This window comes from Rhinopithecus roxellana, chromosome 15, assembly GCF_007565055.1.
Source record: "Rhinopithecus roxellana isolate Shanxi Qingling chromosome 15, ASM756505v1, whole genome shotgun sequence".
Lineage (NCBI taxonomy): Eukaryota > Metazoa > Chordata > Mammalia > Primates > Cercopithecidae > Rhinopithecus > Rhinopithecus roxellana.
The window spans coordinates 88,363,835-88,379,773 of record NC_044563.1 but is presented as its reverse complement, the minus strand read 5'-3'; the positions used below and the strand labels follow the sequence as shown (position 1 = coordinate 88,379,773).

General features: G+C 35.7%; 1 protein-coding gene across 11 annotated transcripts in view; it reads left to right on the top strand.

Moving 5' to 3' along the window:
• The window catches only part of STK33 (serine/threonine kinase 33), a 229,368-nt gene that overhangs the window by 12,466 nt on the left and 200,963 nt on the right, over positions 1 to 15,939 (top strand). Inside the window, exon 2 of one of the 11 annotated variants that reach the window (XM_030919021.1) lies at positions 12,362 to 12,404. The exons of the other annotated variants lie outside the window; for them this stretch is intronic. The gene's annotated coding sequence lies outside the window, so the exon portion shown is untranslated. The remainder of the gene's footprint in view (positions 1 to 12,361; positions 12,405 to 15,939) is intronic. 11 annotated transcript variants of the gene reach the window in all.

Here is a 15,939-nt window from a genome sequence, read left to right as displayed (position 1 = left end):
TTCAGAGGATATGATTATTCTCTGTATAACTATGCTTATTGTAAATTTAGAAAGTTTTGGTCATATTGCACCCACATTATCATTATCTTGGATAATTTAGGCTATGGACTAGGATATAGTGGGTTAACTTCTTTCAGAATGAATGGCTTGATGACACTATTTTTTACTACCTTCCCCCCATCTTTCTTATCATTGTCTTTGGATAGTATTGATTTATACTTTCCATTCATCTAGTCATTTCCATAGTACATGTCAAGACTTGCTGCCTATGAAGCAGAGGGTTCTTGAGTTTGATCCTTTCCTAAATATCTGCTTTCTCATGAGTAATGTCAGTAATTTGTGGAATTTTACTATTAGTACTAGATGCCATTTTTTAGTGGAAATATTGGCAAATTGGATTTCACCCAGAAAGTGAGGGGACTGGGATAGTGAAGACCTTTAAATGATGTGAAGGACAGGTGAGGGTGTTGGGATTGTAGAAAAGGCAACCTCTAGGGCGTATGACCAAGGGGACACATGATCATTTTCTTCATATCTGAAAGGCAGAAACCTGTTAAAGAAGGACTAGGCATATCTGTAAGAATGACGTAATTACATATGATCTGTAAGAAGTTTTATAAGGAGATAATTTTGGCTCATTTTGAGGAAAAACATTCTGGTGGTGTCCAATGAAATGAGCTTCTTGAGGAAGTTAAGGAGTGGGTTCCCTGTCACTGGAAAACTTTAAGCAGTGTCCATGTCAGCATCCATCAGATCTTATGTGAAAGAAATTTCATGCTGTGCCAGATGTCCTCATATACTCTTTGTAATTTCTAGATTCTGTGGTTGCTTCTCCACTACTGAGGCTACGTTGTGGCCACTTCTCCACTGTAGGGTTTGCTTTGGTGACTTATATCATTGGTTTTATGTTTCTGAACATACTGTAGCCCAGAAGGCTGTGATGTGGATAAAAACTGTCTGACATAAAAATTTTAAAAGATAATTAAGAGGCTATATACCATGTACATATATACTTATACACATACATATTTGATATGATTAGGCTTTGTGTCCCCACCCAAATCTCATCTTGAATTGTAATTCCCATAATCCCCATAATCCCCACATGTCAAGGGAGACACCAGGTGGAGGTAATTGAATCATGATGACGGTTTCCCTGATGCAGTTCTTGTGATACTGAGTGAATTCTTATGAGATCTGATGGTTTTATAATCGGCTCTTCCCCTCTTCCTGCCACCTTGTGAAGAAAGTGCCTGCTTTCCCTTCACCTTCTGCCATGATTGTAAGTTTCCTGAGGCCTCCCAAGCCATGCTGAACTGTGAGTCAATGAAATCCCTTTCCTTTATAAATTACCCAGACTTGGGCAGTTCTTTATAGCCGCATGAAAACAGACTAATAGAACACCTATTTGTTTTGTATAATTGAGAATTACACTTTTTAGTTTTGTTCTTAGTTCCCGTTGTTAAAAAATATCAAGCTATATGCTGTAGAGATCTCTGAGTATCATAAGAAAATGTTTTTTTTGTTCATCAAATTGATTTTTTAAAAAATACAGCTCTGTTAAGTCCTCAAAATAGAGCCAACAAAGAGCTTTTATGGAAGTAGGAATTAAAATTGGTGGTTTTATTGTGAGAGTATTTGAGAAAGACCTATAAATAAAATAGTATGGACATTCAATTAGTGCCTTAGATATTTAAGAATAGGAAGTGGGAGCACTGTAATCATTTTGGAAAATTGTGTTTTCAGACACACTTACTAATTGAATTGTTGAGTGCTGTATTAGTGGTTTCAAGTGGCATTACAATTCATTGCAATTCTGACCTGGGGTAATAGATGTAGAGGTAAAATGAAATCCATCTCCCTGAAGAAGTACTGGTTATATGAAATGCTTAAATCTGATTTTAAAATAAAGCATTAAGTGCAAACTGCTAAGAGTTCAAAAAATACAGGTTCCTTGAAAGAAGATTTAGTACATTTAGCTTTTTCTCATTGTGGATGAAATGCCTTTAAACTGATGCAAGTTATCATGCCAATAAATTAATCAAATAGGGGAAGTTACGTATCTTCTCTTTGAAATGGACCCATCCTTCATGGACAGAGAGTTCTCTTTCAGGACAGACTTTATTTCAAACACTTAGAAGACTCCCTCTTTAAGTGTTTGATGTCTTTTCCTAAGTCTTTTCTGGGATGAGTCTTAGCTCAGCGCAGGTTCTTTGATTTGGTTTTGTGAAACTGAAAGTCATCATGCTGGAAAAATTCCCTGGTGACTCTCTTACCCAGGCTGGAGTGCAGTGGTGGGATCATGGCTTACAGTAGCCTCGGCCTTCCAGACTCAAGTGATCCTCCTGCTTCAGCCTCCTGAGTTACTAGGACCACAGGCATGCACCAACATGCCTGGCTATTTTTTTTTTTTTTGTATATATGGGGGTCTCACTATGTTGCCCAGGCTGATAAATTATCTCATATGCAGAAATATACATTTCCAAGCATATATGCAGAAATATGAGGTGTGAATAGGAAAATTGTACAACACTGTGTATATTGGTTGCAGAAAGGTTTCTAAGAGAATGGGCTGAGTTAAGGCTTTCTGTGTGAGGGGAATTGGGTTAAGGTTTGGCTCAAGGTGAGGAATGTGAGTTGGTGGGGAGGAAGGAAAAGGCATCCCAGGAGGAATTTAGAGGGAGGGAATGAATGAAGTAGCAGATACCTTTGCTTGGCTGAGAAGTCTGAGCTTCCAAATAGAGGGAAATGTCAGGGATAATAGGCTGAGGAGGAGATAGGGTAGATGGTGGTGATTATAATGTCTTTTTTTTTTTTTTTTTTTTTACCAGACCAACTTGCTTCCAGATTGCCTACAGCTGGGGAGACAATACCAACACGAAGACTGCAGATAACCTATGATGAAGTGCTAAGTTGTTTGCTATGGTAGTAGCTGGAATTCAGAGGGGAGAGACTTATGGCTACCAGATCCAAGATAGGTTCTGTGAACAAGGTTTTCTTTTTTTATAATTTACAATTTTTAGTTTCTGTGGGTACATGGTAGATATATATATTTATAGGATACATGAGATACTTTGATACAGGCATGTAATACATAATAATCGCATCATGGAAAATGGGGTATCTGTGCCCTTAAGCAGTTATCCTTTGTGTTACAAATAATCCAGTTATACTCCTTAAGTTATTTAAAAATGTACAATTAAATTATTTTGACTATAGTCACCCTGTTGTGCTATCAAATACTAGGTCTTATTCATTCGTTCTATTTCTTCATACCCATTACCGATCCCCCTCCCCCTTCCCCCCACTCTATTCTCCTCCCAGCCTCTAGTAACCATCCTTTCTAAAACCATCTAAAAATCAATTTAATTGTTTTGATTTTTAGATCCCACAAATAGTGAGAACATTTGATGTTTTTCTTTCTGTGCCTGGCTCATTTCATTTAACATAATGACCTCCAGTTCCATCCATGTTGTTGCAAATGACTGGATCTCATTCTTTTTTTATGGCTGAATAGTACTCCATTGTGTATATGTACCACATTTTCTTTATCCATTCATCTATTGATGGACACTTAAGTTGCCCTCAAATCTTGTCTATTGTGAATAGTACTGCAGCAAACATGGGATTGCAAATATTTCTTCCATATACTGACTTCCTTTCTTTTGTGTCTATACCCCGCAGTGGAATTGCTGGATCACATGGTAGCTCTATTTTCAGTTTTTTGAGGAACCTCCAAACTGTTCTCCATAGTGGTTGTACTAATTTACATCCCAACAACAGTGTATGAGGGTTCCCTTTTCTCCACATCTCCTCTAGCATTTGTTATTTCCTGTCTTTTAAAAGCCATTTAAACCGGGGTGAGATGATGTCTCATTGTCATTTGATTTACATTTCTCTGATGATCAGTGATGTTGAACACCTTTTTATTTACCCATTTGCCATTTGTGTGTCTTCTTTTGAGAAGTGTCTATTCAAATCTTTTGCCCATTTTAAAAATCAGATTATTAGATGTAAACGGGGCTTTAGGTTATATAAGTAAGAGCCTTTTAGGTGAGGGAAAATAGCATACTTGATGACTTCCTTGTAAGAATGTGAATGAAATGAGCAGTAAAATGAGAACATGTGAATTCTAGGCAGCTGTTTTTTTTTCTTGTAAAGCATGTGAGTCTTTGGCAAGTCACTTCTCTTCTTTGGCTTCCATTTCATTTATTTATTTCATTATTTAGTATAATTTAAATTCATATTTAACAGGTTGCTCTTAAATTAAAAATATTCATCTACAAGAGGTAAAAATATATGCTCTGATCCCTTCATCATTGTTGAAGAAATTACATTGTATTTTAAAGGATCTTCCATTTCTGAGATTCTTATTCTAGGAATTGAACTAAAGTGTTTGAAAATACCTTATAAATGTTAAAATAGGGATACAAGTATAAATTGGTGGCATTTCATTTGGTATTTAGTGTAGTAGAGATTCTGTAGATATGCCTATATATAGTGGCAATAAGGGCTCCACTGAAAGGTTTAGATTTAATCAAAAACCTATACCAATTGTACGATGGTTCCTAATTGCTCTCAAAATCCATACTCTAACTGATTGTTCAGGATCTGGGCCAATCTCTAGTGGTTATAAAATGGACAAAAATGATTGAGTGCCACACATTTTAAAAGAACTAACAAAATTTTTTCATTCAGAATAAGATAAAAGAGAAAAAGGAAATGGTAATGACTATAACTTGGTGATTTCCAAGTCTGCAGTACCATTTAAAAGATAACACTAAATAATAATAATTGCCAGGTACTGTACTAATTGTTTTATGTATTTGATTGGTTTTAGTTCTCACAGTGACTATCATTACTTCCATTTTACAGATGAGGAAACTGGGGCTTGGAGAACTTGCCTAACTTACACACTGGTCAATGGAAGAATGGAGACTTAAACCCAGATTTTCTTATCCAACAGAGCCTCTCCATATAATTATTACCCTATATATTCTTTTAAAATTTAATTAGTTTTTAGATAGATAATAGTTGGACTTGGTATATACTTTTAAAAAAGAAGAGTGTATAGTAAAATAGTCTTCCTTTTGTCTCTGTGGCCTTGATATCCATTTCATTTCCCTGGAGCCAAGTAACAATTGAGTATGCTTGTGTAAATTACATGTACAAAAATGTACATATGTGGTTTACACATAGTATATTATATATAAATAAAATGTTACCCTTGTTTTATACAAGTGGTAGTATACTGTAGTTGCTATCTTGCACTTTGATTTTTTTTGCCTAAAAATATCTTAGATATTGTTGTAGTTTAAAAAAAAACTCTCTTCATTTTTTAAATTGCCTCATAGTATTCCACTGTGTGGATGTACCACAACTTACTTAAATAGTTCCCTATTGAAGGGTATTTGAACATTTTCCAGTATTGTGCTATTATTGCAAGTGATGCTGTCATAGGTAACTTTTAATTTATATTATTTTATACATGTGTAAATTCATTGTATATGTTAAACAAGAAACTAGGAGATTACTATGAACATGGTGAAATTCACTAATAAAGAAGGTTTTTCTTCCCAGTACAGGTGTGTGATAAATCATAAACATGTGAGTGCTTTTCTATCAGCAGAGCTCCATATCAGGCACTGTAATCATATATATGTATGGGTTTGTAGATTTCAAAATGAGTAAAGAGAAGATTATGGCATAGTTTATTGACTTGTAGTGAGAGATGTCTGCATATGAGCAGACATTTACTCAACAGAGTGAAACTTTCATTCCTAAAGAAAAATGGCTCATTGCTGCATGGAAGAACTTCCCTGGAGAGGCACTGTTGCATTTGACCTTTATTAGGATTATGGTATGATTCTTGCTCAGGAAAGTTACCCTATAAAAATGGTTATAATGGCTCTGTTACCATTGAGTATATCCAGAAAATGGGCAAAAGGAGATTTTTAATATTTGTATATAAATTGAAGAGAGCCAAAGTAAGCTTGTGTATAAAGAACTGCAGAGCAGTAAGATAGAATAGAGTGTAAATGGTATGTATACTTACACCTTCATAGCTTCTGCATTGGTAGAATATAAGGTTGAATGTGAAAATAAATGTTAATATTACACAGTACTTTGCATTTTTCCTGTTACTGAGTGGGTAATTACTATGTCCAGTAGTGGTTCTAGAGATTTTAAAAAGAATATGTATAGTAAAGAAAAATAATATATTTATGTGCCCAGATAAACAAGTTCAAGGAAGGTGACATGGCAGAATCAAGAAACATAACTAAGATTATTCTGCTTATAACATGTAGCATAAGTAGTAAATAATAAGTAAAGCATATGAAAAGTCATCTAGGCTTTTGAACTTTGAGTTAAGACTTAGTTTGGTTTGTCCTGCTAGTATTCTGATTTATTACTGAATTCTTGAAATATCTTTGATTTTTCCTTCTGCTATTTTTTGTTTCTTAGAATCTATGGTTAATGAATTCTGGAGTACAGTCTAAAGTCACTTTGATTATTGAAGAATTTAAAATCTTTTATCCAGAAATATAGCTTTTTAGTTTATTTGTATTGTGTTTGAGACATAATTGAATATAAAAGAGTGATACTGCCATATTTTGATAGTTGTATCATATTAGATACCATAGTGCCCTCTGCTAACTATTTACTAGACACATTTCAGGGCTCCTATCCTCCCAAATCTTCTTCTAAATGAATCCCCGTGGCAGGACATGGTGACTCATGCTTGTAATCCCAGCACATTGGGAGGCTAAGACAGGAGGATCACTTATAGCATATAATTTATTTATTGTATGGAACGTTATTGTATGGAACGTTAAATCCCAGGGAAGTAGAGCAGTTCTTTCATGTCTTATTCAAGGTTGTTTAAAGTCATCCAGTAGTCTTTTGATAATTGATAAAGCTTTGGAACATCTATCACTTGTTTCATTTTATAGCATTGTTGTTAGGAGTTTGGCATGTTAGCAAATTTCTGGTTTTGAAGCCTGTCTCTGTCATTTATTAGTTGTGTGGCCTTGTGCAAATTACTGAACCTCTCTGTCTTATTTCATGATCTGTAAAGTGGGAATAGTAGTAGAACCCATCTTATGGAGTTGTTATAAGAATTAAGTGAGACAATATTCTCAAAGTACTTAGGCCAGTTCCTGGCACAAAAAAAGATATTTAATAAATGTTAGCTGTTATTATTCAGTATGAGAAAGTTAATATCTGGTATATTCACACATTAAGCAGTTGAAGTGATGAAATTTGTGGCATATATTTATAGCCAGATAGATAGTAATACATTATAAAAATTTTATCTACAATATGAAAATAGATTTCAGGTTTATTGATTTCTTCTTATTACAGTAGATGGTTTCATGAACATCAAATAGTTTGGAAAGTACCAAAAGGAAATGAAGTCTTAAAGGCCTAAGAGCACACTGACTTGATTGTTGGTTGTAATTCTTATTTTGAATGAGGGAGGTCACCTTGGAACCTGGACTGTTCTTTCTTGCCCATGCAAATATGATCACTAATATGCATTTCCCAGACATTGGTGCAGTGGCGGTGGTGAGAGACAGTCATGAGGATTAGGAAATGTCTGCTGTTTGTTTTCAGCTCCCCTTCAGTCCTCTTTTTAGAAGTCTTTCTTCATTTTCCCCATCTCAGATGCCCGGTTTCTGTTTGCTGCCCTCTGGTACAGCATCCTGTAAACATTTTCTCTACCATTTACAAATGTCGGTTATTAATTGGCTAACTAGATTGAGTTAGTCTTTTTAACATCTCCCTCTTAATATATCCCTTGGTGGGGAATCTGTAGTCTTTAGAATACAGTATAAGCTTGTTAAGACTTGTAAGGTACTCCATGATTTAGTCTCTTCCACTCTCCTCAGCCTGCATCTATGGAGATGATCATATAGTTTTTCTTTTTTAGTCTTTTACTATGGTAAGTTTGATTGATTTTCGAACGTTAACCCAACCATGGATTTTTAGGATGAACCCTACTTGGTCATAATATGTTGTCCTCTTTTTTATTGTAGTGATATATACATATATATGAAATAAAATTTGCCATTGCAACCATTTTAAGTGTACAATTCAGTGGCATTAGCTGGCTGTACACTACTTCCAAAATTTTTCAACACCCCAAACAGAACTCTATAGCGTTAAGCAGTAACTCCCCATTCTTCTCTCTTCCTCCAGCCCCTGATAACCTCTAATCTACTTTCCGTCTCCATGAATTTTCCTTTTTAGCTATTTCCTATAAATAGAATTATACAATATTTGTCATTTTGTGTCTGACTTATTTCATTGAGCATAGTGTTTTCATGGTTCATCCATGTTTTATCAGAGCTTGTTCCCTTTTGTGACTGGATAATAGTCCCTTGTGTCCGTATGCCACAGTTTGTTTATCTGTTCATCTGTTGATGGACACTTGGTTTTTTTCTATCTATTGGCTATTGTAAATAACGCTGCAGTGAGTGACTGTTGGTGTACAGGTATCTGTTCGAGGCCCTGCTTTCAATTCCTTTGCATGTATACCTAGGAGTAGAATTGCTGGTCATGTGGTAATTTTATGTTTAGCTTTTTGTGAAGCCACCAAACTGTTTTTCACAGCAGCTACACCATTTTAAATTCCCAGCAGCAATGTATGAGGGTTCCAGTTTTTCCACATCCTCCCCAACACTTGCCATTTTTACAAATAATTAAAGCAATTTCATTATCCTTTCCCTTCCCCCCCTTTTTTTGAGACAAGGTCTTGCTCCCTTGCCAGACTGGAGTGCAGTGGCACAATTATAAGTTTACTGTAGCTTCAAACTCCTGGGTTCAAGCAATCCTCCTGCCTCAGCCTCCTTAGTAGCTGGGACTACAGGTGCATGCCACCACACTTGGCTTTTTTTTTTTTTTAATTCTTTTTTTTTGTAGAGATGGGGCCTCATTATGTTGCTCAGGCTGGTGTTGAACTCCTGGCTTCAGGCAGTTCTCCTGGCCTGGCCCCCCAAAGTGTCGGGATTACAGGCATGAGCCACCACGCCTAGCCTCATTATCCTTTTACATATTAGAGGATTTAGTTTGCTAACATTTTCTTAAGAATTTTTGCATCTAGGTTCGTGAAGGATATTGGTATGTAGTTATATGTACTTGCAGTGTCTTTGTCACATGGTTTTGTAACATGGTAATGTATTGGGAAATGTTCCTTTTTTATTTTCTGGATGAGTTTGTATAGAACTGGTATTATTTCTTCTTTAAATGTTCTTCTTTAAATGTTTCATAGAATTCACCAGCAAGGCTATCTGGGTCTAGGGTTTTCTTGGTTGAAAAGTTTTAACTAATAATTTAATTTCTTTACTATTTATAGTTATTTAAAAAAGAAAAAGTATTTATGGCTATTCTGATTATCTTTTTTCTTTCTTTTAACTTTTAATTTGAAATAATTGCAGATTTACAAAGTGTTTCAAATAAGTACACAGGGAGGTTCTGAGCATGCTTCAACTATCCTCCCTCAATATTAACATCTTGCATAACTGTAGTATAGTATCATACTAGGAATCAAGTCCACAAAGCTTATTCAGACCTCTCCAGTTATATATTCACTCATTTGTGTATATGTGTTTCTAGTTCTATGCAGCTTAATGCCTGAGACTCATATTAGCTCCATCTCTAAGTGTTCACTTCCTCTGGGGTGAGTGGGGATGGAGAGGGAGGGAGAGGGGCCACTGAGGGACTGGCAACACTCCAGCTTGTGGTGTTGGGGTCCACGGGCAACTTCAAGGCAGGTCTTGTGTAACCACAAACTTTGTGTAACCATCACTGTAATCAAGATACAGAACTGTGCCGTCACCATGAGTCTCCCCTGTCTACTCCTTTGTACTCATACCTACCCCTCTCCTATCTGTAACCCCTGGAAACAGATTCATTTCTATAATTTTGTTATTTCAGGAATGTTATATAAATGGAATCATACAATATGTAACCTTTTGAGATTGGCTTTTTTCACTCAGCATAATTCCCTTGAGGTTCATCAAAGTCTGTTGCATATTCCTTTTTATTGCTAAGTAATAGTCCTTAGTATGGATGTGCTACCGTTTGTTTAACCATTCACCTGTTGAAGGACATTTGAATAGTTTCCAGCTTTTGACTGTTACTAATAAAGCTGCTATGAATGTTTGTGTACAAGTTTCTATGTGAATGTAAGTTATTTCTTTGGGATAAATGCCCAAGAGTACAATGACTGGGTTATGTAATAAGTCAATTGTAGTTTTAAAATAAACTGCCAAGCTATTTTCCAGAGTGGCTGTACTGTTGGACATGACCACCAACAGTGTACGAGTGATCCGTTTTCTCCATATTGTCACCAGCATTTGGTATTGCCACTATTTTTCATTTTAGCCTTTCTGATTGATGATACTTCATTGTGATATTAATTCACATTTCCCCAAAGCCTAATGATGTTGGTCATCTTTTCAAGGGCTTATTTGCCATTGTGTATCTTCCTCTGTGAAAAGTCTGTTCATGTATTTTGCCCATTTTCTAAATGAATTTTTTAAGGTTGAGTTTTAGACATGCTTTGTGTGTTTTAGATAGAAATTCTTTGTCAGATATGTGATTTGCAATCATTTTTTCAGTCTGTAAGTTGTCTTTTTAATCAGTAACAGGATCTTTTGCAGAGAAAAAGTTTTAAATTTTGGGTCTTTGCCTAGGTACATAGTTTCCTTGTCAACTTTAGTGTCTTTGGTGGAACTGACTTGTTACTGTTCCAATCTTAAGAATATAAATGTTGCTTTAGTACAAGAAAAATAAGAAGGTAATATAACACATAATCCATTAAAGTCTGTCTACAAAGGATGTGTAAGAGAATACGATTTTTTTCTCTGTAGTATCAGAATCAGTCTTCCTTCTGCTGCATTATATTTCCTAGACAGTTATTAGGGAAATGTTCAGGGTCACAGTTTTATGGAACTGTACTTAGTGAAATATCAAATACTATAATAAATAGCTTTCTTGCTTTTATATTTCCAGATAAACTCAAGTTTTCAAAAAACTTCAAATAGTCTAATTTTTGCTGTTATCTTGAAATACATGCTTTAATAGCACCACACTTATTAGTGACTTTTGATAGCAGAGAGAATTATGTTACAGTATGTATGATGCTTTCTAGAAGTTGTCTAACCATACTGTGGTATTCATTTTTGTAATTATTTTTGAGTTGTGGTTTTACATATATAATTCATTATCCACAACTTATGATCCCAGTTACATAAATCAGTTCTTTTAGTCTCTTGTAGTAAGTACATGTAAATGTTATGAATAATACTTTGGAGGAACTTTTATGCCATTTTAATGAGTTCATGTTTGCATTGAATAACTGAATTGCAACTTGGAGTGTTCCCAGAATAGAAAATGTGAATTACTAAAATGAATTTGGGTACTTCAGGACTGTGATGGAAGAAACTAAGAACTGTATTTTATTTAGTGATCATATTGTTTGATGATAAAAACAAGCTATTTTGCTCTGGGTGGCAATTATTTTGTACTAAGGAAGTACCTTGGAATTATAGACCATCCTTCAATTTTATGTGCATTCCTGTCAGCTGAAAATAATTGCTGATTTGGATTTTCTTTGGAAAAAGAGGTGGAGATTATATTATTAACTTTGTAGGGAGGCATTTTTTAGTCATTAATCAGATATATTGCTGTAGAAGCAGTTGAATATTGTTTTAAAAAGTTCAGAATCTTGTAATATATGCCCAATCAAAGAATAAGGTAATTATAGAAAAGTGCTACATTGTATGATTCAGATAATCTGAGGCGGATGACTAGTTCAGTGTGTAGCTAGGTGCTAATTGTATGTGCTGTGGATATTAAATGTAAAAGGAGTTCAAGCTTGGAAAGATTCACATGGACTGGAGCTGTTAGTTTGTTTTTGGTTTAAGGGATAGAATTTTGTGTTATTCATCATGCCCATATTGGGACAATGAAAAGACTTCCCAGTATTTCCTACAAAAGGTTATCCAGGTGTAGTTACATGCTTCTGATTTTCCCCGTTGTTCTGTTTATATAGGCATAGCTCATTTATTATGGGAAATGGGAGGAATAGCTGTATTGGTGCTATATTGATTTTTTATAGCCAATCCCTAAAGAAATGTGTTCCTGTAAAGACTCTTTTGTTTTTCTTTATATCCTTTGAAATTATGATTTGCCTCCAGCCATAATTTCTTGCAGCCACAAATAGTAAAAACTAATACTTTTATAGCACTGAACTGTGTACCTAACTGTGTTCTAGATACATTTCATATTTTGACTAATTTGATCTTCATGATAACCCTATGTGGTAGGTAATATTCATTTTTTCATTTTACAGATGGGGAGCCAGATAAATATTACATAGCTAGAAAGTGACAGAGGTGAGCTGTGAACCAGAGTCTCTACTGTTAATGTAGTCTATGCTTGAATTGACTTACGAAGTAAATTTTATTAGTAATGTTTTAAACATTGTTATTATTATTATAATTTTGACATAGGGTCTCACTCTGTCACTCAGGCTGGAATGCAGTGGCTCGATCTTGGATCACTGCAACGTCTTCCTTCTGGGCTCAAGCAGTCCTCCCACCTCAGTCTCCTGAGTGGCTGGGACTACAGGCACATGCCACCACCCCGGCTAATTTTTTAGTATTTTCAGTAGAGATGGGGTTTTACCATGTTGCCCAGGCTTGTCTCAAACACTTCCACAGTGCTAGGATTACAGGCATGAGCCACCATGCCCAGCCTTAAATATTATTTTAACAATGTCATAGGTTAGGCAGTTATAATTGTATTAAAGTCCTGAGAAGCTCACTCAGTAATTTAAAAAATTTCCACTAGAGGTCAGTCTATCACTTGGCAATATAAATATTTTCTGCTTTCTTAGAAGTGCAAAATTTCATTTACTAAATTAAAGTAGTATGCTATGGAAGAGACTTGGGTAGCAGAATAAATTATGAATTGGAAACATAATAAAAAAAGTCATCTTTATAGTAGTAAAAGCATATATGACTATTACAAGATGCAATATTGGTTCAATTGACTGTATTTGCAGAATTTAGTTAAGATATCCTGTGAGATGCTATCTGGGCATAGGAAAGACTAATGACCCTGATCTTTAGTTGTTGCCTCTAAATGAACCACACATTAAACGGTAGACCAATTTTTGTGTTACTAGTACTTCAGATTCTTTTTGTTGACTGATTTAATTCAGTCAAGGACTTAAAGTATACCTGGAGAGTAATGAAATAGTGAAAAGATTGAATGTTTACTATTGAATGTTTACTAAGAGATATTCTGATAATTTTAAGGCAATGTGGGTCTAAGATTTTTAAAAAAGTAGTCTAGAGGCTTTTATTTCTCAACTCTCAAGTTTTGGAGATAACAAGGAATTGAATTAAGATGCAGAAACTGAGAGTCTATTTAGAAGCTGTATTTTGAGGTAATTTCTTTGCTTGTAAATGCAGTCATATTTTGGAAAGATAAAATATTAATTAACTAGAGTCTTAATCTGGAAGGATTAAATATAGTTGGAGAGTCTAGCATGGTCCTGAGTATAAAGTTATTAATCAGTTGACCAATGATGTTATTTGTATGTAAATAATGATTTTGGCTTCTGTGGGTTAAATAAAGCCTTTTAGGCAGCCTTCAAACTAGCTGAAACAATCTGACTTGACTTCAGATTTGTCACACTGGAAATGAATGGCAACATGCAGAACAGGCCAGGACAGCGGGGGAAGTTACATAGGAGGGGTGGTTCGGCAGAGTTTGTAAGTTTGGATGGGTAATAACTTAACCCAGGGGATTGTTGGTGGAGCGATGAGGGAGTCCTGTAAATAGATAGGCAGAAACAGACAGGTTATTTGGGTTCTAGGTAAACAAGGTGCATCTAAGACCTAAGAAGTCTTCAGAGGCAGCAGAGATGAGCAAATGAACGTGAAGTTGAGAGTTAATGATTTCTAATGGTACCTATCCCTTACTGTGTACTTATTTATGTGCCAGGCAATGTGCTAAAAGCTTTATGTACAGTATCTCTTTTTCTCCTTGTCATAATCTTGTGAGGTAGGTTCTAATACCTTTTCACAGACAAGATGACTGAGGCTGAAGGAGTTTCAATAACTTGCCTTGGATCTTAGAGTTTGTAAATGGCAGAACTGATATTTGAACTCAGGGCTTATGACTCCAGCTGTGAAACTCTGCTTTCTGATGCAGAAGGTATTTCTTTTTTTGCCCCAGTTTTATGCTGCCTGCAATGTAGGGATGGCCATAGGTTTATATCCAATGGGAAATTAACACCATGGGTAAACCCCAATTACAGCAAAAGCAGAGAGTTATAACTTCCAGGGAGGTGGGGGTTGGTATTTTTGTTAAAAATGTGAAGTTTGTTAACCTTTGACTACAAATCACGGTGAAAAACCTATATTCTCCATGTAGCGCTGATTAGATGGTGGTGAATCCATCTTCTGTACTTTCACTACTTTGTTGGTTTTTTTTTCCTTTTTTCTAAAATCCACTAATTATCTTACTAGGTGTTCTCTCTGTTGACTTGGTTTCTCATAAATGACACTCCTGGAGATGCCCTCTCAAGGGCTTTCTAGAGTCATAATAGGAAGAGTAGTGGGCAAACCTAAAAGGAAGTTTAGGGATCACTAATTTGGTCTGTCACTGTACTTTTGTCACTTTATTTTTACACCTGCAGGCAGCAGTGCTTCTGAGACCTTTTAGTCCTTTAAAGATAGCTTTGATCCTAGATCTCTTTCTGCTTAGGATATGTTTTTGAAGGGATAAGGACAGAATGTCAGCTTTCTTCTCCCAAAGGCACCGGTTGTTGAATTTCCCCTGTAATCTGGGACTTTCATCATTTCCTCCATGTTGATGGTGGTGCTAGACCCGGGGAATAGTATTTATCTTTTGTTTTTTGACCCAAGTGACAGGTTAATGGTGAAAGGTCCATCAGCTAAGAATGCTTTTAATAAGGCCTTCTTTTTTGTGGTTTAGCTAGGGTCCATCTATGGTTAACTGCAAAAAGTATTTCCCAAGTTCCTTCAGTCTTTTCTTCTGAAGTTGCTTGAAGGTAATACTTAGGAAGAGTACATCCACATGCTATACAAGGGCAAGCAAATGGAAAGTTCTCTTTCTATAGCTTTTTATCTCTTGGGTGAACCTTCGATTTATTTTGACAAAATAATACAGAATTCTTAACCTAGCAGTATAAAGTAACACCAGATTCACAAGGGCCAAACTCTTCTCAGCAGAGCAGGCTCAGCAGAATTGTGTAAGGCCAGAGTGCCTGCTTTCTTCCATAAGTCTTTGGGATTAAATTTACTCATCTCTGTTTTTAATCCATCAATGCCCAAAGTCATCTCTCTCTTCTATTTGCTATTTCATAGAGAAGAAAGCCATTTGATGGGAATTTCCTAAATTCCCTACAACCAAATCTATATACCTACTTCCACCTGTTAGCATCCATCTTCCTCAGATAGCTTTCCAGCTGGCCTGCCTGCTACTTTCCACTCTTGATTCTCTTACATCCTGCCTCTAAAGTCGTATTTTACAAATAAAAATCTGATTATGCCACTCTTCTACTGAAAAAGTGTTTATTTGCATGCTTGTAGGGTAGAGCCTCAAATCTTTAACATACCTTATGAGGCCCTATAGATATTGCTCCTTGCCTGACTCACCATTTTAGACTGACAGCAATGTAGCTCTTCCCACCCCCCCGCCCAACCCCCACAGTTCAGCCATACTGGTCCCTTTTAGTTTCCTCAAATCTGCCAAGTTTCTTCCTGGTTCCTCTTTTTGGAATGCATTCCTCACTTCCCCTGGCTAACTGATTGGTGTCCTTCAGGTCACTGCTTATGTTACTCTTTCTGGGAAATCCCAATGTAGTCATATCTCTTGTAATTATTAAGTTAGTGA